We start from the raw sequence: 25,868 nt of genomic DNA, 5'->3' as shown, positions 1-25,868 counted from the left end.
CTGTGCTTTCAAGCTTCTCCTTCCCAAATCTATAGAAATCTTCTGCATTGTTTATAACAAAATTCATGCCCATAACTGCTCTTTTTGCTCCCGACTTGACCACTGCTCCTGCACCATCTGAAGGCCCCTTTCCATGACGTGAACCATAATAGTGTCTTTCCACATTAAATCCATAGTCCTCCTTGCTGAAGGATATATCGGTAAAAGGAGTTTTAGACTTGTATTGGGCAGCACATCCATCTGTAAATTGGATTTCTTTTTCAATGACTAACCCCCTTTCTTGCTGCAAATGTTCATTTGCTGCATTAACAAATGTGGCAACTGCATGAGCATCATGTACAAGATCATCTGAAACAAATATCAGGGCTTCCTGTATAATATCATCACAGTTTTCTTTAGGACATTTATAATATGATACTGCCGGGTGAATGGTGATATTATTATGACCCCAGTGGGCACTCTGAACTTCATTTTGGTTAATACATGCATAATTTTCTGAGAAATCCAGGTTAAGAATGACCCAGTTGGGAGGCACTCTCTTTAAAAGTTGTGAAAATTGATGTTGCTGCCATGCAGCAACAAATAAATGAGCAGCAAGTTTTTCCAGCTCTTCGGCCAGATTTACAACAACCTCGGTGGCACTCTTTTCAAGAGTTTTTGGGATAATTTGTGTTACTAGTTTACCGTTTTTTTCTTTTGACATTCTTTCCCACTTGATGAATTTGATTTTCTGGTTTGATGTTTCTCGCATGAGTGGAGTAAAAAAAGATACAACCCCATCAGTACCACAAGCAGCGCATTCTCTTTGGATGCATTTTTTTTGGTGCCATTTCTCATTGCCTCCTTCACATAGTGTCTTTTCTACTGCTTCATATTTGCTGTCAATTTTTATATTACTTTTAAATTTTGCTGCCAACTGTGATAAGGCATAAATTTTCAGGTCAACATTAGTACACATCTCGCACAAACATGCATTCCATTTTCTTTTACAAGTGGTTTCTACATTGGAGGGTTTCAACCGGGCAAATGTGGCAAAACTTACTACATCTAAGTTGCTTTCTCTATATTCTCTATAGGTTTCTTTTAAAGTTTTGTTGAGCACCCTTCTCTCCTCAAGATTGGATTTAATTCTTTTGGAATCTGGTAAGTTGGTCGAAATATCTCCTTGTCTGAAGAAATTTTCTATGTTTTTTGTAGTCTCTGCTGAGGTTTTGTCTTTCCTTGTCTTCCTTGTGGGGCTTTCTTCCTTTCTAGAGAGTTTGCTCAAGTAGGACTGACTGATTCCTAGAAATGTACTTGCATATTTCTTTAAGCGTGATTTTTTAAAAAAGGCTAGCTTTTTTGCAGCTTTTTTTCTTGCTATTGCATTATCTTTGATGCTATCAAGAATTGTTTGTTTAATTTTGATTTTATTTGGTGTAGACTTTTCAATCTTTTTTTCCATAGCTTTAAGTTTAATATTTAATCTTTTTTTCCTTTGCCTCTCTCTGTCTTTTTCCTTCTTTCTTCTAATTTTCTGTGGATGCCTTCTCTCTCGAGATTCTTTTTGTTTTACCCTCCAATATTGTCGTAGCTTTTCTCTCTCATTTCTAGTCAGTACTTTAGAGATTTTCTTTTTTGAGTCAACCCCCTTCTCCCTCTGTCGTTCACGGTATCTATAATTTTCATAATAGTTCTTTTAATTTTTTCCTTGTAAATTAGAACATTCATGGCAATTATATGATGAAACATTTGTTAGAATTGAATATCATTCATTATGATACGTAAATACTAAAGATCAAAATGAATCCCAAACCATTTGAAGATGCAATCTAAGCATATTTAAATTAATTCTCTTTCTCTCTCTTTAATTTACCTTTGCTGATTCTTTCTATTCTGTTCTTTAATCCTTTCTTTCTGCTCATCTGTTCTTTGGCGCCAGGCAATTTTTTTTCTAAGCCTTTCTTTTTCTTTGAAGATTGGGTCATTTTTTCTTTGGTCTCGATATCTGATAATTTTATATTATTTGTAATGTGGTAAAAAGAAATATAGTCTAAATAAAATTTTTTATAATTTATAGTCTCCATACGTGTGGATTATCTACATTATCATTTATTAAAAGGATGAGTTGTATCAATTAAAAAATTTCAGTTTTAATCTATTCTTTTAAGCTATCTACCTTTTGGCTCTCTCGGCTGCAGTCAGTCGACAAGTGCTACTTGTTGATGGTGAAATGACTGGCTCTTTTGGTTTACGTTTACGGAGGCAATGAGAAGACTGTGAAATAAAATTATTTTGTTACTTTGAAGTCACTGATTGTCCTTTAAGTATTTAAAAATTCTCCCAAAAGATGAAGTTAAAATGGAATATTGTATTAAATGTCAAACATAATTTCCAGCATAAAAAAGTTGTCATTCTTTATTTTTTACCTTGTATCCAAATGTTTACTTCTTTATATTAAAAAAAAAAATATTTCAATGGGAAAAAATATAGTAAATTTCATGCATAAAAAAATAAATACCCTATTACACTTCTGTCTTTGGAAATTACTTTTGACTGTATAATCTTGTCAAAATAATTTCCAAACAACTAAGATTTACTCTGGTTGGATTAGTAATATATTTAAAATTTGTTGTAGGTACACATAAATAATTTATTAAATAAAACTCTATGAATGTGGCTTAATTCTGTTGGCATTAAAAATTTTTAAAAAAATCCAGTACGTATGACGGTAATTATGATTGACTATTTTACGAAGGAAGGAAATTATCCTTGACATTGAAGCAGAATAATTTTTGTCAATATAACATCCAAACATTATACAATATAATGTTACTGCTTACAGAAACATAATTATGGTTTTACAATTCCGTATGAACAAGTAAACATCTGTAAATCTTAAATGTATTTTTATTCATAACATAACGTGCATCTGTTGTTTGGTATTATGCGTTTGGCTGTTATAGTTGACATTTTTTATTTCCATGTTTTCTTTGTCAAAACGTAACTTCCGATATTCATTTTATAGTGCATATATTGCTTTCTTGCTACATACGTAATAATATATCAAACTCGATTCCACTGATAAAATAAAATGTTTCACTGACATTACATCTGAAAAAAAAGATTGAATATAAAGATAGAAATAAAACATGAACGGATATTACTTTTTGGATTACCTCATGTCAAAACATAATTTCCATTGACACCTTTTGTGTCAAACTATAATTGCCGTTTTGATCGCCATGGTCATACACATCACTGTGACAAGGAAAGCGTTTTATTTCTCTTTATTTCATTTCATAAATAAATCCATTCGTCATGTTAACTTCAAATGTAGCACCAATAAATTATATTTACCTAAACTGCTAAAGTGATATTTTTTGTGACGGTAGTCACTTGAATGAAAAATTGACCGACATCAAACTTACCTCCATAATCGCATGGCGTTCCCAACATAAACACGTTTCGATGACGTAGCACGCATGAAACTGGACTCGGGTAAATATGATACCGAAAAAAAAACGCTCCCCGGATAGGTTTAGAGAAATTATGATCATGTAAACGTCTATTACGGAATTGACCGACATTGGAGTTCATCATTAAATTATGAATTTTAAAACAGTCAGCGTACCATCCCAGTCTTCTAGGACTTAATAATTGTTTTTCTATATTGATATCCATGTTTTGTTCACAAAATAGTGTTTGTTCAATTATCATTTTAACAGATAAATTTAATGTATACAAGATACTCATTTTGACAGACTTTGTAATAGGCGTATGCATCAGATTTGAACAAAATTTTTATAGTATCTGTTACAGATTTATTTACTTTTTTTACAATAAATTTTTCCAGAAACTATTAATGAATTAAATTTTCAAAACTTAAACCTCTCAAAATGCATTTAATTTTAATAATCAGGTATAGATATAAGTGCATTAACTTGCAACCCAAAATGGCTGCAGATATTTCATGACAATTCAAGTTTTAATTCTATCTTTTGGATACTTTTTTGATATATAAAGCGAAACACTGTGTTTTCTTTCTGAATAAATAGAAATAAACATGTTGAAATAATTTATTAAATTTCACATGCATTCTTTGGAAAAAAAAATAATTAAAAAGTGATGGAAATTATTATTTCCTTATATCTGAGAAGGACCCATTTATTGTGGCCCTTCCTTCCCCTGGGGATCATGATTTGAACAAACTTGAATTTAAACTACTTGAGGATGCTTCCATATCAATGTCTAAATATGGCTTTTCTGTTCTTAGGAAGATTTTTTCCTAATATTTCGTTGTAAAACTTTGATCTGGATTGTGGCCCAACCCTGTCCCCGGGAGTCATGATTTGAACAAATTGGAAACTACACTAGAAAGGCCAAAATAAAAAATACCTTTGTTTCCCCAACGCAACCGACCCACTTAAATCATGCCGACTGAAAAGTTTTTTTTAAATAGGATTATTCAAGTATTTTTTTTTTTATTGTTTATCAACTTTATCATGTTTATAAAATACAGTTTCATCAAAATCCATTGTATCAGAACAGCGGCTTTTGTTTTACTCTCACCCACAACATGTGACCACAGAGCAGGGTTAGTTCATGTTGTAAAACAATGGTGAAGTATCAAACTTGTATATCTTTAACTTATTAGAATCCTACAATCTTGAAACATTTTGTGAATTAAATATATCATGACTAAGGAGTGTTAAGATGGTATTTACAAATGTGTATTCTAAAATTAACATACATAGTAAGCATGGCAAAACATGCCCCATGAGCAAGGGCCCACCTTGTTTATGCATATCAATAAATTTCAGTGCATTTCTTTTCATTTTGATCTAATAAACATTTCATGTATGATCCCATTTTTACTATAAAGGATCACAGGAGTTGTAAATATGTCTTTGTATAATCATTTCATCTTGATAAATATAATTCAGATGTCGTGTCTTCATTCCTATTATTTATTGGGAAAACTTTGTGACTATAACATTAGATATATGAAACTTTATTTAATTCAACCAAACCACACTCTTTCCAGACAGTGTTGAAATCTTTAAAATTGGCTTAATGTATGGCTTCCTGAGACGTACATGGTATTTTTCTTAAGTTAGACCCTTGAAAATAGATCGTTTCTTTGCTTTAAAATACCTTTAAAAATTGTTAGGCCTACAATATTTGAACATCTGCCTGGTGTAGGACTCCTTATTTAGACTTTTACTCGGAACTTATGGCCACTGATCATTAAGCATCAGTAAGCAAAGGCGGATCCAGCCCCCCCCCCCCCTCCCCGTTTGAATTTTCTGTATGTAGAACATATATGTCCATTATCCTAAAATCAAGGGGAAAACATCTCTTATTTGTAAGAATTTGTCGGACCCCCACCAAGGCTTTGCCCTAGACCCACTGGAGGCTTCAATGCAGCCCCCAAACCCCCTGCCTTCTACTGCTCCCCCCCCCCCTTTAAGAAATTTCTGGATCCGCGGCACCACTGGTAATGGGGGATTATTTGTGCCAACATCTACATGTATACTGCAACACTGGACCTACATTTTTAGGGTCTCATTCCACGTCTCATGTCAGGACTTGTGACTTAGAATAAGCTCCTGAATTACGTCGTGACTCCAAAACGAAATACTAGAATCACTGTGCCAAGCGAGGCTCTTGTGACTTTGTCTGTGTAAGAACTCAAAGATGATAGTAGGTTTGAAAATACTCTCGGGTGTCCTATGGTTGAGTATTTGCGAATCTTGTCTTTTTGTAAATATTCTATTTCAATAAATATACGCTGGCCTGAGATATTTCACAAGTTCAAATGAATAATATTTCTGAATTAATTTACCATACATGTTGCTTCATTTGTATGATATTCAGTTTAAAAATTGGTTTCTTTTGTTCTTTCTTATTTATAAAGTTATTAAAGAGAGGTTAGGCATTTGACCGTGTGCATCTACGTGAACATGTAAACCCAGAAATGTTTTACAAGTACGCGTAACTAACATCGTGTTCTGTTTAACAAACTGTACGTGTACTGGTACCTGTAAACATCATTTCAACAAGTCATTTTACAATCCATTTTTATCAAATAATTCTATGACTTTGATTCAAAAAGATACGAAGTTGTAAGTAAAAAACTCTCAATAGCACAACAAACACCGCCTGAAAAATATATACCATAATTTGAGTTTAAGAAGGTACACGTTCTTACCTCCATGTACTTATGAATCTACACGTTGTGTACGACTTGTAGAATTACGCGGTATGCAAATCCGATGACGTAAATCGCAGTAAATTAGGGGATTTCCCTAGCTTCACGTACATGTCAACGTACACGGTCATCTGCTTAACTTCTCTATTATTAAATTTTTTATAATGTATTTTTTTCAAAACTGCTGTCAGCATGGTCAGAAAAGAAAATAATTTACCTACCTACCTACCCAACTTGAGATTTTAGGGTTGGTTAAGGGAAACAAAGATATTTTTAATGATGGCCTAACTTGAGCATGCTTCCATATCAACATGACTCTGCTTTTCTTAAGAAGATTTTTAAAATTTACCCCTTTATATTCATTTTTAAAAAATTTGATCCCCCATTGTGGCACACACCCTACCCCCAGGGGTCCTTATTTGAGCAAACTTGAATCTACACTATGTAAAGAAGGTGTCCTATGAGCTTAAACTTTTTTGGCCCAGAGGTTCTAGATCTTGAGCGGAAATTTTTTTTAAAATATGCCATCAAATTTTCACTACATGAATTTATTTATTATCTCCCCTTGATTGAGGGTGTGACCCTCATTTGAGCAAATTTGAATCCCTTCATCCAAGGAAGCTTTGTGGCCCAGTGGGTTTGGAGAAAAAGTTAAATTTTGAGAAGTTTACAGACAGATGGACAAGCAGACAGCTAGATGGACAAACAGACTACAGACAAAATGTTCTCAGAAAAGCTCACTTGAGCATTCAGCTCAGGTGAGCTTAAAAGCTCATTTGAGCTCAGGTGAGATGAAAAATATATGCTACATATAATCATGATAATAAATAATAAATTTAATAAATTTTTGTCAGTAAAACATTTGAGAAAACAGACGGCATGACAATATTTTTCATGGTGCTTAAATGATCTCACATTATTTACTGGATAGACCTTTCTCTGATGCAAGGTTAGAAAATTGCCATAATGTGGTGGGCAAAAAGTTTTAATTTCTGTACTCATTGTAGGAGTCATTCAGGAAACCATTTTAGCATGGTACAATTTATAAACTTCTTTCAATGGAAATTACAATGAAGTCTTCACAGTTTGATTAGTAAAAACTAGAGTGTTTCACAGAACACATGTGTCGCCTGCTTTTAGCTTCATTAAAGATGTAAATAAATGTAAGAATTGTCAGCTATTTATTTGCTACATGCATAGTAAGACTGTCAGTGATGGAATCCAATAATCAAATCGAAATACAAATCTTCAACCCCTCAAAGCTAAAATGAATATTAATGAAATTGAAATTATTAGAAATAATTATTTATCAATTAGTTATTTCAACAATCCTTCAAAAGAGAATCCAGTCTGTCTACCGCAATTGTCAGTCAACATCATCTATTTTGGAATACCGATTTTTCGTTTTTGTAGGTACTGTTTATCATACAATGTCAAATTACATGGTCATAAGCTTATAAACATGTGTAAATGTGAATTATCAAATCCCTGCCACTCTAAATTCAAAAGACATAACGATAAGTTAAATTAAACTGTCTGCAGTATATTTTGCAAAGTAGGTCAAAGGTCAAGTAGACTGTAATGGTGGTATTTTTTCACAATATATTATGACAAACAGAGCACATGCTAAATAGCCTAGACTCAACTCTTTAATGTCTAAAATAAGTTGTATATCGACACAGTAAAATATTTCAAAAAGTAGGTCAAAGGTCAAGAGGTTGGTAACCATGGTAAAATGCAAAAGCCATAGTGCCAAGCTGTACATGTGCAAAATATGAAACCCATACCTCTTACAGTTCTTGAGGTGTAACAGACATGAGGACAGACAGCTAGACAGACAGACAGACACCGGGTAAAGTGATCCCTAAGTGTCACTCTGCTCTGCAGGCTACAAAATGACACATCATGGACGCAAGAATCCGGGAGGGGGGCATGCCCCCCCCCCCCAAATAATTTTGTCGATATATAGAATACTTTTTTTTTTTTTTTTTGGCTTGTCAAGGAATTTTGGTAGTTGATAGTGCCCCCCCCCCCACTGAAAATGTTTGGCTGTGCCCCCCCCCCCAACTTAAATTGCTTCCTGCACATGTGCTGTAGAAAAGCAAAGATTCACACGTTATTCAGTGTTACACAACACTAAACATGCTGCTAACTAAAAATGACACTTACTTAAGTAATCAGTCTAATACAGTGAATGTCTTTTATATAATCAAAGTAAATAAGTTGATTTCAGGATTATTTAGTTTTAATAAGAGAAAACATAAATGTGTAATGGTTTGGGTCGTGTATATCTGCCTGGGTAGCTCAGTCGGTAGAGCACCTGACTAGTGATGCAGGGGTCCCGGGTTTGATTCCTGGTCCAGCCATACATTTTCTCCTTTCCTGTTAAAGATTTGGTGCCGTTGACCACCCCTAGACTTGCAGGTGAAAGTCCCGCCAGGGGCAAATAAGAACTTGGTTGTGTCTTCGAGGGCGAAGACAATTTAAGGAGGGAGGAATGTAATGGTTTGGGCAGTGAATATTGGCCTGGGTAGCTCAGTCGGTAGAGCACCTGACTTGTGATGTAGGGGTTCCGGGTTCAATTCCTGGTCCAGCCATACATTTTCTCCTTTCCTGTTACACGTATACCATGTATACACAAGTCACTTGCAAGATTTAGTAAAACCCTTGATAGAAAACATACGGAAATTTAATCAATGATCATTGATTGATAACAAATTTGTTGTTCTCAGCCCTGAATAAAACTCCATGTTGTGAAAATGAAATTATTCTTGACATTTATGTAATGATTTACCTTGAGAATAGTTATTTTGCATTCTTTGTTTATATTTTTAATCATATACATGTATCCCCTAGTTTTTATGTTCAGATTCTAACTGTAATTAGATCTCGAGAGGAGTCAAAATAAAAGTAAAATTAAATTAAGTTCTAATCTTAATTATCAAAATTTTATCAACAAGAGTTTAAACAAGTGATTGAATATTTGAGTACTATATTTCTAATCGAATATTATAAACCTTTACTATTCCTTCACAAATATTCAAACATTCATTTCAGCTCAAAATATTTTTTTTTGTTTATATAACATTGTCTTAAGGTACATAAACCTCTGCTTACTTACATAAAATTTTATTTTAATTCATATGACTTTCCAACAGAAATGTATTTTATAAGTAAAATACAAACAATGATATTATAGCTTGCGGGGCAAAATTAAACAAAAAAAGACATTTCAACTTGACAAATCTATAAAGGAATAATAGACATTTATGTCATTAAGAGTTATCTCTCTTATCAGAGTATCAATGAACCTTAAAGTACTTGGCAAAATAAGGAATTGCAACTCAGTATACTTTGTCTGATTTCTTTTAAATGGCAATACTTTTTGTTTCAAAATTTGAAAAAAAAAATGAAAACTGAAAAATAATCATAACCTCTTTATTTTTTAACCAATTTCAAAAATAATATTGTGTTTTAGAAATGATTTTAAAACCTCTTAATTATTAGTATAATGTGCTGCTTTTTAATTTAAAAATCATGTTTCATAGTTAGGTCAACAAGCTGGTCAATATTTCACCATTATTATACACTGACCAGCTCATTCATCTGTTTATCTGAAGTTGATATAAATTTGTTGTGATAATTAAGCCAGGCTGTTCGTTATCTGCTTTTGCTTACCTTCATCCTTAGTCGACAGTCATCTAAATCCCAAGGCCATACTCGGTGTAGGTCGACGGCGGCATATTTTATATGTATACATCAGCCGAGACGATATCAGGCACCACAAAATCATTATTCATTTATAATACACTTGAATTCTTTTACTAGCGATAGGAAAAAACAGGAACAATTCAGACGAAACTACTGTCCTCCATCATCATCATGCTCCACCCTCATGCCATTTGTATCAAATTCAAACTCCGATCCCGATTCTTATGTATGTTGCTGAATAACGCGGGAAGGGCGGAAATATCAAGGGGGTTACAAGAAAACGATTAATTTTTTTTCTTTATGATTGAAATTCTTAAAAGAAAAATTTACATGTATCAAATATCTCTATTTTATTTTAGGATATCTAGATTATTTTCAATGTTAAAAAAGAATAGCGCACTTTTTTATGAAATGTCGAAGGCTTTCAGGAAATTTACGTGCGATCCGTTTTCTTTTCTTTCTTTTTTTTTCTTTTTTCTTGGGATTCATGTCTAGATGAACAAACAGTTCACTAAATAAAATATTTTGTTAAACACAAAGGAATCAAAAAATAAATAAATAAAGATTTATGAAAGCCGAAGACACACTACATGTGAACAAAAAGTATGCGATTCGTTTTTAATATTTATTTCTTGATAAATAAAATAATTTGATAGTAAATGCTTATTATTCGATTTTAGCGACAAGCATGCTACTTTGCATTTACATGAAAAATGAACTAAAATTCAGATAAAAGAAATTTATTGGGTTCACGTCGTGAGATTAAGGAAAATTAAATTATTTTACATGTATATTACAAAACAAAAGGAAATCTATGATTTTAATTGTTTCATTTCTTTTAGAGTTCACCAAATTAACTTAAAAAAGCTTTTCAGTGTACACATAATTTTATCAAATCAATCTTTGCAATTATTTTATTTCCTTGTTAAATAGTTCCAGTAGACCAATACATAGTACGCTACACTAAAAAAGTAAATAGATAAATAAGAAAAAAATCAATCAATCAATCAATCAATCAATGAAAAAAAAGAAATTCAGAATGATTTTTCTTACAATCTGATTTATTATGAAGATAACATATTTTATGCTATTTGAACTTCATCGATGTGGAGAATGTTTTGAAAAAAAAATAGTTATATTTCTATTCCAGGTGTAACCGTGATCAATAGAAGTTTTTGAAAGTCTCATATGTACAACTCTCTCTCTCTCTCTCTCTCTCTCTCTTTCTCTCTCTCACACATACACAAAACATCTTACTTTTTCTTTCTTAAAGTGATCCTGGATGCAAACTTCTTTTTTTAATTAAACATGTTTATCTCTAGAATGGAAGAGGCAAGATTTTTGACCTACATATTTCCGGTATGTGCATTGCCCTGGTTAATATCACACTTCCTAAATCAAGGTCGTCTGCATAAGGCAGCGTGCTTATCTATCGGTTACTTGTACAAAGATTTAATTTTAAAAGAAGTGGGGGAAGGGGGGGGGGAGGTCATGATCGACGTGAATATGATTTACAAGAAAAAATGTTCCATCGTATTGATGACAAAAAAACATGTTACGCACTGTACCATATTTGTATTTGCTATCTACAGTAGCAGAAAAATGCTAATAATAAAAGGAGGAATGACTAGTCATGACACGTAATTAGTTAACTTTCCTATATGTATGTTATCATTAGACGAAGGAGCTAGATGAACCGTATATTATGCCATTTTATACTGAGTACTGTAAAGGTTCAGGATTAATTACCTCAAAAGATTTTCAAAACAGTCCTGGAAAACTTAATATTTGTTACATATTCATTTTAATGAAAAAAATCGATGGTGTAAATCAGCTCCTATAGCCAGAACTATTGTATATTGTCAAATATAAAAACTTGTATTTTGTTGACTTACATGTAATAAATGTTTCTGTAAAAACGTAGAAACTATAGATCGAAATGCAACTGTTATTTAATATACATAATATATTTAAAAATATTAAAGTGGATTATCTCTTTTAGAGAAGTATAGAAGGCTAGTTATTAACTGTCTATTTCTCCAAAGAAAATACAATCGGGGGGGGGGGGGGAGGGGGGGTAAAAATATTGACAAGCAATTAATAAACAGAAAAGGTCATTAGTCTTTTACAAACTCTTATAATGGAATAGATTTTTAGTTTATTTTTATTTTAAATGATTGTACGTTTCAGAGGATCGATGATCTTTGATTTGCAATTTATTTTGCATAAAAAAAAATTTAGTCTCATACATTTATAGACATGAACAACAATTTCCTAAGATGAATTTCATCTTTTATTATCTTTTCATAAGTATAGACATGAACAACAATTTCATCTTTTATTATCTTTTTGTAAGTATAAAAGTATTTTTTTTTTTGGGGGGGGGGGGGCTTTTCGTATATCATTTGAAGCATAATTATACCAAACAACAAGTGGGATAATTTAATTGTTATATGTCTAGATGCATGCACTGCATTTCAAAGAATGAAATTAAAGGTAAACAACATAGATAATAAAGTACACGAATTCCCCACCATTCTACAAAATATGCTATGATTTTATAGTTTATATTTTGAAACTTAATTATTTTCATTCCAACTGAGCATTGAACTGTGCCCCACACATTTTGGACGAAGTAATTATTACGTTTTGCTACTAGCAATGCTTAATTATAGTATAGGATCATCGAATGACCTTCTTTTTCTTCTTGTCAAAAGAACGTTCATGTACGTTCTTGAAGGCTTTCTGACATGCACCAGGAACTCCCTAGAAGTTTTATGATCATACGATTTTGCTTAAGAAAACAATTAAGCAAACAAATTAAAAAAAGTTTGCTACATCTTGTTTCTTTTCCTTTATCTATTCATTCATTTATTCAATTTTTTATTTGTATGAAATCCAATTTCATTTTACTAATTCAAAGATTCATTTGTTCTCTACATTTTTTTAATGAAATAATTCTGATACATGCATTATAATTAAATGCAATCTTAAGATACAGCAAGACCCCCAGTGAGCCTCTCGTTTACACGAATGCCAGACTTTTTTTGTTTCAATCGCTTCGTCGGGGAAAACAGATTTTTGACCTACATTGCCCTGCTTTTTAACAGAGTCGTCTGCATAGGAATGCGGTATTGCTGTATCAATTTACAACTTGTGCAGAAAATCTGAAATCCAGCAAAAACCACAAGCTAGCTAGCAAAATTTGCCCCCCCCCCCTTCTTTAAGATCTTAATATGTGAATAGAATAGAATAGCATTTATTTCCATATCAGGGATCTAATAGGCATAAACATATATACTTACAGACAAATACAATGAAGAGTTATTCTTCGAGTTAGTACATTTCTGATATTTCTAAAATTTCATATGCAGATATGAGTTATTTTTAATATTTATATATTTTCTCTTCCATGATTGTGATTTGAAAGAAAATTGTTTTATATGAATTATATAAATTCTCCATTAAAGACACAATTACCGTTTTTTTTTTTTTTTTAAAGTTATGAAGTATCTTGATTTTCTAATCATGGAAAACATATAACTCCATATTATATGTCACATGCAAACTGATATCACATGAAGTAATAAGTTGACAGCCCCTGTGTACAGTTTGTCAAAAAACAGATTTCAAAATCAATCGAAAATGTCACTGGAAAATATTTGAAATGAGCTGAAAATGATATATATAAAGTGACTTAGAAAAAGAAATAAGAGTGAATCACCTGAAATAAATTATTTGAGAACTTCAATATTTCCCTTTTTGGCTTTTGATTCCCATGCAAATATATAGTATACTCAGTTTTTTTATTTAATCAATGTACATGTATAAGAAATACTCTCACACATTGTCTGCTTCAAAGCACCCTGACTGTGCTCTTGTGCTCATGAAAGTTTGAATTGAGAAAGTCTGAACAAAATTTCAATAGTATTTGTAGATTTCTACCAAAATTCAAGGTATATGCACTATTGCAGGGCTTAAGAAAAAGTAATAAAGATGTCACTTATTATTTAACTATCTCTTTAAATCAAGCCCACATTATATGTCATATATGCTAAAGCATGCACAGCAGGTGGATTTCAAATCATTACAAACTCAATATAACGAGATAAGATAAAGAGATGTAAATTAAATGAGCTAGACATAGAATATAAATTAGTGATAAGAGTTGATCATCAGCTTCTAGTTTTTTTGTCGTTAAATTATTTGTCAAAATTTCCATTTTAGTCTCAAAGTTTTTAAAATCATGGATTTACCTGTAAAATATGCTACTTAGTGATGTTTCAATAAATCAATAGATGTTGGAAATACCCCCATAGATTGTCTGCTTCAAAGAATTTGCCTGTGCTCATGTGCACAGGAGAGATTAGGTGATAAAAGTGCAAACGCAACCTGATTTTGTATTTATAGATTTCTCATAAATCATTAAAGGATTTCTTAAATTCTATTTTGCAGGATAACAGAAAATTATTAAAGTAATGAAGTAATACCCTTAACTAACACTGTCTCTTTGCATCGTCAAACTTTGTAAGTCCGCATTATATGTCATAATGCAACTAATAGTAAATAGCTGATAGATTCCTTACAAATCAGAAAATTTAAATAGTTATAAAAGTGGATTAGGAGCCTTTCATATCCTGTCATGAAAGAACATGAAAAATTCTCCTTTTGTCTCTATTTTTAAAATAATGATTTCCATAAGAATATATACCTTAGTTTTGTTTTATTCCATCAGTTGATGTAGGAAAGGACTTTGCTTGTGCTCATGTGCAAATGAGAGTTCGAATGAAAAAAAATATTCTTGAGTCCATCCTGTTTTTGTATTTAGAGTAGAAATTTCTCTCTAAATTCATTACAGGACTTCTAAAATTCAAAGAAGCACAATTTCATGGCATTTTTAATGACATTGATATATGACATTTAACATTAAACTTTATCAGAATATCATCAAAATTAATTAGACCACATATCATATTGTGATAAGTAGTAAAGTAGCTGACAACAGATGCCTTGCTAAAATCTGTACAGCATGTAGATTTCAAATCATAAGAAAATACCAATGCACATTCATTCTCATCATAACTTGAAAATGATAGACTTAAAGTGATCTAGATATACTATTTACTTTAATAATAAGAGTTGATCATCAAATTCCCATGTTCTGTAGTAAAATGACATGAAAAAATTCCTTTTTATCTCACATTTATTAAAGAATATTTCCCTGCAAATACACTTTAGTTTTGTTTCATTCAATGAATAGATGTCGGAAATACATCCGTGCATTATCTGCTTGACAGGACGTTGCAAGTGCACATATTCACATGGGAATTTGGATGAAAACCTTTTAAGTCCAACCTTTTGTGACTGTCGTATTTAAATATTTTTATCCAAATTCCCAGTAGTATTTCTTAAAGGCCATCATGCCATACTGCAGGACATTGTTTAAGTAATGAAGATGACACAATACATTCAACTATCTCTTCGTATCCTCAAAGTGTATAGTCCACATATATGTCATATTGCTATAAGTATTATATATATCTAACAAATAATGTACTGTAGCCTGCACAGAAGCAGGTAAAACATTCTCTGCTTTTCTAAGGCTCATTATTTGCATTGTATTTTGAAGGAACCGGGGATTAATCTGCAAGTGATCATCCAACTTATACCCATAGCTCCCTTTCTAAAGATGAAGTTCTTTAAAATCATATGCCAGTTTTAAATATTGTTAATAATCCTGACAATCAAAATAAGTTTGAATTATAACTCCCTTTCAAAGGATGAAGTTCCTTAAAATCACATGCCAGTTTTAAATATTTTGCAAATAATACAGATTAATTGTATGTAATTTTCTGTAAAATTATTAAGTTCAATTTTGATACAGAAAAATACTCTTGCAAAAAAACTAAGTCCACAAAAATATAAAATGTTATACTGAAAATAATCTAATTTCCCCAAAATACAAAAATAATACCCTGTAAAAAATAGTCAGATTTTAATACAAAAATAAGCTACCTAGTGTTTGGTAATCTATTTTTTTTTTTCTGTATTAATTTCAATAAAGTACAAAAATGATGGTATTAATAATATATTTAAATTATACTTTTATGTATTTTTGTTTTGAAATGGAAAGTTTTTTTTTTAAATTATTATTTATTATTCATAATTAATTTTGTCTATAAAGGCCAGTTAGGGAAAGTTTTATATGTAAATTTGTGACAAAATATAAGAAATTGATGATCGACTCTCATCAATAGGGGAAAATGAGGGACTTTATTAATTTATATTCATCATTTTCATTTTAAAGTAGTCAGTTTTCCTGCTTTTTGGCAGTGATTTGAAATCCAGAAGATCTACAGGCTTTATCTAGGGAAAAGGCAGCTATTTATTTCTAATCGCAATGTGACATATGATGTGAAAGAGGGAATGAGGGAGTGTAATTTCTATATATATTGATTGAGTGATGCAAATCTAAAAAAAAAAATATTTCCGTAAAAAATATTTATTATGTCTATAAAAGCCTACTAAAGAAATTTTAAGTGTAAATTTGTGACCAAAAAAAAAAAAATATGAGAAATTGATGATCCACTCTCATCAATAGGGAAAAATGAGGGCATTTATTACTTTATATTCATCATTTTCAATTCTTAGCAGTCAGTTTTCATTTATTTGGCAGTGATTTGCAATCCAGAGGGTGTACAGGCTTTATCTAGTGAAAAGACAGCTATTTACTTCTAATCGCAGTGGGACATATGCTGTTTGATGATATATTTTGATAATGTGCAGTCATTACTGAATGTGAAGTGTCATCTTCATCATTTTCCCAATGTCAAGAAAGGGTGCATAAAAGATTTCCGGAAATCCTTATTTAATTCTGAAGGAATATGTAAATGATAAATAAAATTTTACTTAGTTTTTTTTTACACGAATTCCCTTATGCACATGAGGACAGGCTAATTGGTTTTAAATAGGGAATGAGTGAGTGTATTTTCTATAAATATTGATTGATTGATGCAAATCAACAAAAAAATATTTCCATGATTTTTATTTTCATTTTAGATATAAAGACCAATTAGGGAAAATTTTACATGTAAATTTGTGACAAAATATGAAAAATTGATCATCCACACTCATCAATAGAGAAAAATGAAGGACTTGATTATTTTCATTTCTCTTATCAGTCAGTTTTCATGCTATTTGGGAGTGATTTGCAATCAACAGGATGAACTGGCTTTATCTAGGGAAAAGGCAGCTATTTATTTCTATTCGCAATGTGACATATGATGTTGGATTATATATTTTGATAATGTGCAGTCATTATTGAATGTTTAGTGCAATCTTTATCATTTCTTTTCAATGCCAAGAAAGGGTGCATGAACGATTACATAAAATCCTTAAAAAAAAGGACCTGAAGATGATTATTCAAATTAGCCTTTTTTTTTAACCGATTTCAACTGCGCTCATGAGTACAGGCTAATTTGTTCAAAATAGGGAATGAGTGAGTGTATTTTCTAAATGTATTGATTGAGTGAGGCATATCTAAAAAAAATTATTTCCATGAAAATAATGTATTTTGTCTATAAAAGACAATAAGGAAAATTTTATGTGTAAATTTGTGACAAAATATGAGAAAATGATAATCCTCTCTCATCAATATATGAGGGACTTTATTAAACTATATTCATCATTTTCATTTCTTAGCAGTCAGTTTTCCTGCTATTTGGCAGTGATTTGAAATCCACAAGATGTACAGGCTTTATCAAAGGGAAAAGACAGCTATTTATTTCTAATGGCAATGTGACATATGATGCTGGATGATATATTTTGATAATGTGCAGCCATTATTGAATGTTTAGTGTCATCTTTATCATTTTTCCAATGTGAAGAAAGGGTGCATAAAAAATTTCTTGAAATCCTTACGGCATTCTGAAGGAATATGAAGATGATAAATCAAGTTGGACTTAATTTTTTTTTTACCCGAATTCTTTTATGCAGATAAGTACAAGCTAATTTGTTTGAAAAAGAGAATGAGGGAGTGTATTTTATATATATATTGATTGAGTGATGCAAATCTAAAAACAATTTTTTCCATGAATTTTTTTGTTTAATCTATAAAGGCCAATTAAGGAACATTTTATATTTAAATTTTCAAGAAAATATGAGAAATGTATGATCCACTCTCATCAATAGGGAAAAATGAAGGACTTTATTACTTTATATTCATCCTTTTCATTTCTTAACAGTCAGTTTTCCTGCTATTTGGCAGTGATTTCAAATCTACAGGATGTACATGTACAAGCTTTATCTTGGGAAAAAGCAGCTATTTACATCTAATCGCAATGTGACATATGATGTTGGATGATGTATTTTGATAATGTGCAGTCATTATTGAATGTTTAGTGTCATCTTCATCATTTCCCAATGCCAAGAAAAGGTGCAGAAAATTTCTTGATATCCTTTAAAAAATTCTTAAGGAACCTGAAAAAGATAAATCAAATTGGACTTAGTTTTTTCACCCCAATTCTCTGCTGCACGTGAGTACAAGCTAATTAGTTTGAAAGAGGGAATGAGTGAGTGTATTTTCTATACATATTGATTGATGCAAATCTAAAAAAAATATTACCATGAAAATAATTTAGTTTGTCTATAAAAGCCAATTAGGGAGAATTTTATGTGTAAATTTGTGACAAAATATGAGATATTGATGATCCACTCTCATCAATAGGGAAAAATCAGGGCCTTTATTACTTCATATTCATAATTTTAATTTTAAGCAGTCAGTTTTCCTGCTATTTGGCAGTGTTTTGAAATCCACAAGATATACAGGCTTTATCAAAGGGAAATGTCAGCTATTTATTTTTTCTAGCACTAAGTATGAGGTTTTGAACTTTGTAGGAAAACAAAGGAAGGAATCTACTTCATAACAGGGGGACAATTACTTTATTTTCTGTATATACAATATAAATATTTAATTGGATTAAAAGAAAATCGTTTGATTGGTTTGACTTAGAATTTTTTCTGTTTAATTTTTTGAATGTGTCATTTTATTAACTTATCAAATACATTTTTCGTTTGATACACTGAGTGTACACTTAATGCCTTTTTTTCAAAGCGAATAATAACCATTGCTAGATGTAAAATATTTAAAGTAAGAAAAAAAAATAGTTTGAATATTTATCTAATTGAAAATATCGTTAATCGTTGCATGTTATCAATTCTAATTTAGTGTTATAAGAATTAAATTTTACAATTTTTAAAATAGCCAAAGCTTTGACATTAAGGTGAACCTTTTTTTTGAAAAATGATTTGTTAATTTTCGCAGGTTAATTTAAAGCAGATGTAAATTCTTGGATCATAATCCAGACCAAAACTTCAACCTAGATAAACCACGAATATATAATATAATATAAGAAATTGATGATCCACTCTCATGAATAGGGAGAAATCATGTACTTTATTATTTTATATTCATCATTTTCAATTCTTAGCAGCCAGTTTAAATGTGATTTGGAACTCACAAGATGTACAGGCTTTATCAAGGGAAAAGACAGCTATATACTTCTCATCGCAATGTGAGATATGATATTGGATGATATATTTGGATGATGTGCAGTCATTATTGAATGTTTAGTGTTATCTTCATCATTGTGTCAATACCATGTAAGTGTGCATGAGAAATTTCATGAAATTGTTTTGAAATTCTGAAGAAAGCTAATAATGATCAATCAAGTTGGACCTAGTTTTTTCACCCATATTTCCTTGTGCACATGAGCACAAGTAAACTGGTTTGAAATAGGGAATAAGTGAGTGTATATTCTAAATAAGTTGATTAAGTGATGCAAAACTAAACATCTATTTGCATGAAAATGATTTATTTTGTGTATGAAAACCAATTAAAGGAATTTTTTATATGTAAATTTATGAGAGAATATAAGAAATTGATGATCCTCTCTCAAAAATAGGGAGAAATCTTGTACTTTTTTTTAACTTTATATGCATCATTTTCATTTCTAAACTGTCAGTTTAAATGTGATTTGGCAGTGATTTGGAACTTACAAGATGTACAGGCTTCATCAAGGGAAAAGACAGCTATTTCCTTCTAATCGGAATGTGAAATATGATATTAGATGCTATATTTTGATGATGTGCAGTCATTTTTGAATGTTTAGTGTCATCTTCATCATTGTATCAATACCAAGTAATTGTGCATGACATATTTCATAAAATTGTTTTAAAATTCTAAAGAAGGCTAATAATGATATACCAAGTTGGACTTAGGTTTTTTTTTCACTCATATTTTCATGTGCACATGTGCACAAGTAAACTGGTTTGAAATTGGAAATAAGTGAGTGTATTTTCTAAATAAATTGTTTGAGTGATGCAAATCATAACAATCTATTTGCATGAAAATGATTTATTTTGTGTATAAAAACCAATTAAAGGAATTTTTATATGTAAATTTATGAGAGAATATATGAAATTGATGATCCTCTCTCAAATATAGGGAGAAATCATGTACTTTATTATTTTATATTCATCATTTTAATTCCTAAGAAGTCAGTTAAAATGTGATTTGGCAGTGATTAAAAACTCACAAGATGTACAGGCTTTATCAAGGGAAATACAGCTATTTACTTCTAATTGCAATGTGGTATATGATATTGGAATATAAATTTTGATAATGTGAAGTCATTATGGAATGTTTAGTGTCATCTTCATTATTGTGTCGATACCAAGTAAGTGTGCATGAGAAATTTCATGAAATTGATTTGAATTTCTGAAGAAAGCTAATAATGATCAATCAAGTTGGACCTAGTTTTTTTCACCCATATTTCCTTGTGCACATGAGCACAAGTAAACTGGTTTAAAATGGGGAATAAGTGAGTGTATATTCTAAATAAGTTGATTAAGTGATGCAAAACTAAACATCTATTTGCATGAAAATGATTTATTTTGTGTATGAAAACCAATTAAAGGAATTGTTTATATGTAAATTTATGAGAGAATATATGAAATTGATGATCCTTTCTCAAAAATAGGGAGAAATCTTGTACTTTTTTTTTAACTTTATATGCATCATTTTCATTTCTAAACTGTCAGTTTAAATGTGATTTGGCAGTGATTTGGAACTTACAAGATGTACAGGCTTCATCAAGGGAAAAGACAGCTATTTACTTCTCATCGGAATGTGAAATATGATATTAGATGCTATATTTTGATGATGTGCAGTCATTTTTGAATGTTTAGTGTCATCTTCATCATTGTATCAATACCAAGTAATTGTGCATGACATATTTCATAAAATTGTTTTAAAATTCTAAAGAAGGCTAATAATGATATACCAAGTTGGACTTAGATTTTTTTTCACTCATATTTTCATGTGCACATGTGCACAAGTAAACTGGTTTGAAATTGGAAATAAGTGAGTGTATTTTCTAAATAAGTTGTTTGAGTGATGCAAATCATAACAATCTATTTGCATGAAAATGATTTATTTTGTGTCTAAAAACCAATTAAAGGAATTTTTATATGTAAATTTATGAGAGAATATATGAAATTGATGATCCTCTCTCAAATATAGGGAGAAATCATGTACTTTATTATTTTATATTCATCATTTTAATTCCTTAGAAGTCAGTTAAAATGTGATTTGGCAGTGATTAAAAACTCACAAGATGTACAGGCTTTATCAAGGGAAATACAGCTATTTACTTCTAATTGCAATGTGGTATATGATATTGGAATATAAATTTTGATAATGTGAAGTCATTATGGAATGTTTAGTGTCATCTTCATCATTGTGTCGATACCAAGTAAGTGTGCATGAGAAATTTCATGAAATTGATTTGAATTTCTGAAGAAAGCTAATAATGATCAATCAAGTTGGACCTAGTTTTTTTCACCCATATTTCCTTGTGCACATGAGCACAAGAAAACTGGTTTGAAATAGGAAATAAGCGAGTGTATTTTCTAAATAAATTGTTTGAGTGATGCAAAACTAAAAATGTATTGGCATGAAAATGATTTATTTTGTGTATGAAAACCAATTAAAGGAATTTTTATATGTAAATTTGTGAGAGAATATAAGAAATTGATGATCAACTCTCATGAATAGGGAGAAATCATGTACTTTATTATTTTATTTTCATCATATTCATTTCTCAGAAGTCAATTTAAATGTGATTTGGCAGTGATTTGGAACTTACAAGATGTACAGGCTTCATCAAGGGAAAAGACAGCTATTTCCTTCTCATCGGAATGTGAGATATGATATTGGATGATATATTTTGATGATGTGCAGTCATTTTTGAATGTTTAGTGTCATCTTCATCAGTGTATCAATACCAAGTAATTGTGCATGACATATTTCATGAAATTGTTTTAAAATTCTAAAGAAAGCTAATAATGATATACCAAGGTAGACTTAGTTTTCTTTCACTCATATTTTCATGTGCACATGAGCACAAGTAAACTGGTTTGAAATTGGAAATAAATGAGTCTATTTTCTAAATAAATTGTGTGAGTGATGCAAATCATAACAATCTATTTGCATGAAAATGATTTATTTTGTATATAAAAACCAAGTAAAGGAATTTTTATATGTAAATTTATGAGAGAATATATGAAATTGATGATCAAATCTCATGAATAGGGAGAAATCATGAACTTTATTGTTTTATATTCATCATATTCATTTTTAGAAGTCAATTTAAATTTTATTTGGCAGTGATTTGGAACTTACAAGATGTACAGGCTTCATCAAGGGAAAAGACAGCTATTTACTTCTCATCGCAATGTGAGATATGATATTGGATGATACATTTGGATGATGTGCAGTCATTTTTGAATGTTTAGTGTCATCTTCATTATTGTGTCAATACCATGTAAGTGTGCATGAAAAATTTCATTATTTTTTTTTAAAATTCTGAAGAAAGCTAATAATGATCAATCATAGTGGACTTAGTTTTTTTCCACCAATATTTCCATGTGCATATGAGCACAAGTAAACTGGTTTGAAATAGGAAAATAAGTAAGTGTATTTTCTAAATAAATTGATTGAGTGATGCAAAACTTAAAAATCAATTTGCATGAAAATGATTTATTTTGTGTATAAAAACCAATAAAAGGGAATTTTTATATGTAAATTTGTGAGAGAATAATTTTAAGAAATTGATGACCCACTCTCAGGAATAGGGAGAAATCATGTACTTTATTGTTTTATATTCATAATTTTCAATTCTTAGAAGCCACTTTAAATGTGCTTTGGCAGTGATTTGGTACTCACAAGATGTACAGGCTTTATCAAGGGAAAAGACAGCTATATACTTCTCATCGCAATGTGAGATATGATATTGGATGATATATTTGGATGATGTGCAGTCATTATTGAATGTTTAGTGTTATCTTCATCATTGTGTCAATACCAAGTAAGTGTGCATGAGAAATTTCATGAAATTGTTTTGAAATTCTGAAGAAAGCTAATAATGATCAATCAAGTTGGACCTAGTTTTTTCACCCATATTTCCTTGTGCACATGAGCACAAGTAAATTGGTTTGAAATAGGGAATAAGTGAGTGTATTTTCTAAATAAGTTGATTGAGTGATGCAAAACTTAAAAATCAATTTGCATGAAAATGATTTATTTTGTGTATAAAAACCAATTAAAGGGAATTTTTATATGTAAATTTGTGAGAGAATAATTTTAAGAAATTGATGACCCACTCTCAGGAATAGGGAGAAATCATGTACTTTATTGTTTTATATTCATAATTTTCAATTCTTAGAAGCCACTTTAAATGTGCTTTGGCAGTGATTTGGTACTCACAAGATGTACAGGCTTTATCAAGGGAAAAGACAGCTATATACTTCTCATCGCAATGTGAGATATGATATTGGATGATATATTTGGATGATGTGCAGTCATTATTGAATGTTTAGTGTTATCTTCATCATTGTGTCAATACCAAGTAAGTGTGCATGAGAAATTTCATGAAATTGTTTTGAAATTCTGAAGAAAGCTAATAATGATCAATCAAGTTGGACCTAGTTTTTTCACCCATATTTCCTTGTGCACATGAGCACAAGTAAATTGGTTTGAAATAGGGAATAAGTGAGTGTATTTTCTAAATAAGTTGATTAAGTGATGCAAAACTAAAAATGTATTGGCATGAAAATGATTCATTTTGTGTATCAAAACCAATTAAAGGAATTTTTTATATGTAAATTTGTGAGAGAATATAAGAAATTGATGATCAACTCTCATGAATAGGGAGAAATCATGTACTTTATTATTTTATTTTCATCATATTCATTTCTCAGAAGTCAATTTAAATGTGATTTGGCAGTGATTTGGAACTTACAAGATGTACAGGCTTCATCAAGGGAAAAGACAGCTATTTACTTCTCATCAGAATGTGAGATATGATATTGGATGATATATTTTGATGATGTGCAGTCATTTTTGAATGTTTAGTGTCATCTTCATCAGTGTATCAATACCAAGTAATTGTGCATGACATATTTCATGAAATTGTTTTAAAATTCTAAAGAAAGCTAATAATGATATACCAAGGTAGACTTAGTTTTCTTTCACTCATATTTTCATGTGCACATGAGCACAAGTAAACTGGTTTGAAATTGGAAATAAGTGAGTGCATTTTCTATATAAATTGTTTGAATGATGCAAATCATAACAATCTATTTGCATGAAAATGATTTATTTTGTATATAAAAACCAAGTAAAGGAATTTTTATATGTAAATTTATGAGAGAATATATGAAATTGATGATCAAATCTCATGAATAGGGAGAAATCATGTACTTTATTGTTTTATATTCATCATATTCATTTCTAGAAGTCAATTTAAATTTTATTTGGCAGTGATTTGGAACTTACAAGATGTACAGGCTTCATCAAGGGAAAAGACAGCTATATACTTCTAATCGCAATGTGAGATATGATATTGGATGATATATTTGGATGATGTGCAGTCATTATTGAATGTTTAGTGTCATCTTCATTATTGTGTCAATACCATGTTAGTGTGCATGAAAAATTTCATTAATTTTTTTTAAAATTCTGAAGAAAGCTAATAATGATCAATCATAGTGGACTTAGTTTTTTTCCACCAATATTTCCATGTGCATATGAGCACAAGTAAACTGGTTTGAAATAGGAAAATAAGTAAGTGTATTTTCTAAATAAATTGATTGAGTGATGCAAAACTTAAAAATCAATTTGCATGAAAATGATTTATTTTGTGTATAAAAACCAATTAAAGGGAATTTTTATATGTAAATTTGTGAGAGAATAATTTTAAGAAATTGATGACCCACTCTCAGGAATAGGGAGAAATCATGTACTTTATTGTTTTATATTCATAATTTTCAATTCTTAGAAGCCACTTTAAATGTGCTTTGGCAGTGATTTGGTACTCACAAGATGTACAGGCTTTATCAAGGGAAAAGTCAGCTATATACTTCCCATCGCAATTTAAGATATGATATTGCATGATATATTTTGAAGATATGGAGTCATTATTGAATGTTTAGTGTCATCTTCATTATTGTGCCAATACCATGTAAGTGTGCATGAAAAATTTCATAAAATTGTTTTGAAATTCTGGAGAAGGCTAATAATGATATATCAAGTTGGACTTAGTTTTTTTCCACCCATATTTCCATGTACACATGAACACAAGTAAATTGGTTTGAAATAGGAAAAATAAGTGAGTGTATTTTCTAAATAAATTGATTGAGTGATGCAAAACTTAAAAATCGATTTGCATGAAAATGATTTATTTTGTGTATAAAATCCAATAAAAGGAATTTGATATGTAAATTTGTGAGAGAATAATTATAAGAAATTGATGACCCACTCTCAGGAATAGGGAGAAATCATTTACTTTATTGATTTATATTCATAACGTTTAATTCTTTGCAGCCAGTTTAAATGTGATTTGGC

The 25,868-nt window shown here is 30.5% G+C and overlaps 1 long non-coding RNA gene and 1 other non-coding gene across 7 annotated transcripts in view; one reads left to right on the top strand and one right to left on the bottom strand.

The window, feature by feature from the left end:
- The window catches only part of LOC133179781 (uncharacterized), a 124,384-nt gene that overhangs the window by 77,517 nt on the left and 20,999 nt on the right, over window positions 1-25,868 (bottom strand). For 5 of the 6 annotated variants that reach the window (XR_009720153.1, XR_009720154.1, XR_009720156.1 and 2 more), the window contains exon 1: window positions 9,872-10,065. The exons of the other annotated variant lie outside the window; for it this stretch is intronic. This is a non-coding gene — a long non-coding RNA (uncharacterized LOC133179781). Of the gene's footprint in view, window positions 1-9,871; window positions 10,066-25,868 lie in introns of those variants that run through there. 6 annotated transcript variants of the gene reach the window in all.
- Trnat-ugu (transfer RNA threonine (anticodon UGU)) lies at window positions 8,717-8,790 on the top strand. The gene has a single exon. It is a non-coding gene; the product is annotated as a tRNA-Thr (tRNA).

This window comes from Saccostrea echinata, unplaced genomic scaffold, assembly GCF_033153115.1.
Source record: "Saccostrea echinata isolate AGI-Se365-2 ecotype Australia unplaced genomic scaffold, CSIRO_AGI_Sech_v1 ptg000005l, whole genome shotgun sequence".
Classification (NCBI taxonomy): domain Eukaryota; kingdom Metazoa; phylum Mollusca; class Bivalvia; order Ostreida; family Ostreidae; genus Saccostrea; species Saccostrea echinata.
Note: the sequence above shows the minus strand (reverse complement) of the source record. Positions and strands in the feature narration are given on the sequence as shown.